Here is a 1,763-nt window from a genome sequence, read left to right as displayed (position 1 = left end):
GGGAGTTCCCTAAAAAAAGAAGGGGATACCCTGATCTGGAAATGTTGATCTCTTGGTCATCCACAATGCCATCCCCCACCCATGCCTTCTGTCCATGCCACAAGGCTTATTTTTAACAAAAAGGGTAACCCCAGAATGAGAATCACATTTCTGTGTTGTGTAAGGCTTGCACCTTTTAGGGGAGGCCTCCACAGGGCTGCAGACATGACTGGCTAGGCTTCATGCCTCACAGGCAAAGAAGCAGTATGCGCACACACACACACACACAAGTTAATAAATACAGATGAAAGGAAATGATAAGCAAGACAGAAAATGAAGATACAACTCAGTCAAGTTCTACTTGGTCTCTCTCGCTCTCTCCCTCAACTGAATTTTTCTTGGAATTTGAAGCTCTTTATTGGGACATTGTCAATGCAAGTAAAAAAGAAGAATGTAATAAATTACAGTGAAACCAAAAATAACTTAGGCCAATATAAAATTCTAAGTAACCAGACAAGTACAAAAAAGGACAAATGTTTTATGTTATTTTAAAGGCTACGTACTGAATATAGTGTTGTTAAAATATGCAAATAGTTACAAATGAGCATGACAAACGTTAGGTTCACAAGGCTGTTTGTACTCCACTGGTTGCCTGTTACTCAGGGTAAGAGGACACAAAGCTCCTGTGATTGTACATGTGAACTATTTTACCTTTCAGAAATGGGAGCTTATCAATGTCTAAATTGACTTCAAACTTCATTTTTGGGTCTGTATGATCTTAGGGAAATACGTGACTGTAATGTAGTCATACATTAGGCCGGAGGTTGCAGCTCGGTTTCCACAAAAGCCTGGTCTGTCTGTGGTGATCTCTATAGATAGCAAGGCCATGCTCACATAGCCTCTCTCTTTCTGCTTCCTCTTCTCGGTTTCTTTCTCACTGTCTCTGTGTCAAATTTCATTCTCTCTCTCTGTCTTTGTTACTGTCTCTCATTCTCCTTCATTCACTTCACTTCCATAACTTTGCTCCCTCTGTTTCTCTCTGTCGCTTCACCACCCTGTCGGTCATAGGGAATAAATCAGCCTTCTGGTTGTTGTAGCTATTTGCAGTGTATGGGCGCATTTCTGCCGGTACAGTGTGTCCTGTAGGAGACAAGGCTGACAGCCTTTTATTATCGCCCTGCCTCAGACTGGAACAGCGGACCCCAATTTTCTCCTTCTTTCACCCTCTCCTTTTGTCAATCCTCTCAATAAGGTCTGCAACTCACAAAGCATATTAATGCTCTCTTTCTCGCTCTCTTTATTTTCCATCTATTTCCACACGTATCTTTGCCTCCCTTCTGTCCCTCGTTGTTTTTCTGTTTTTCTCGCTCCTTCTTCCTCAGGCTGCTAACAGGGATTAGCCTTTTAATAGACGAATGGATCAGAGAGGTGGACAAGAGGGAGGACATGATGATCTGCAATAATGAGGGAAAGGCAGTGTGTGTGTGTGTGTGTGTGTGTGTATGTGTATGTGTGTGTGTGTGTGTCTGTGTCTGCACGCGATAGAGGGAAAAACATACAGAAAGTTACCAAACTAGAGAGCGAGAGAAGAACCACCAGGAGTTCAGTTTGCTCACCATCCTGAGTGTCAGTAAAGCGATTGTTGGGAACAACAGGGGCATTAGTATCTGGTAGCGGAGGTGGCATAGCTGCTGATGGAGTCTCAGAACGGGGCTACAAAAGATGTGTTCATGCAAGAAGTGTCACAGGGAAGTCACACCCGGGCGGGACCTAAATATTTTACC

This window comes from Esox lucius, chromosome 23, assembly GCF_011004845.1.
Source record: "Esox lucius isolate fEsoLuc1 chromosome 23, fEsoLuc1.pri, whole genome shotgun sequence".
Taxonomy (NCBI): Eukaryota; Metazoa; Chordata; class Actinopteri; order Esociformes; family Esocidae; genus Esox; species Esox lucius.
Note: the sequence above shows the minus strand (reverse complement) of the source record.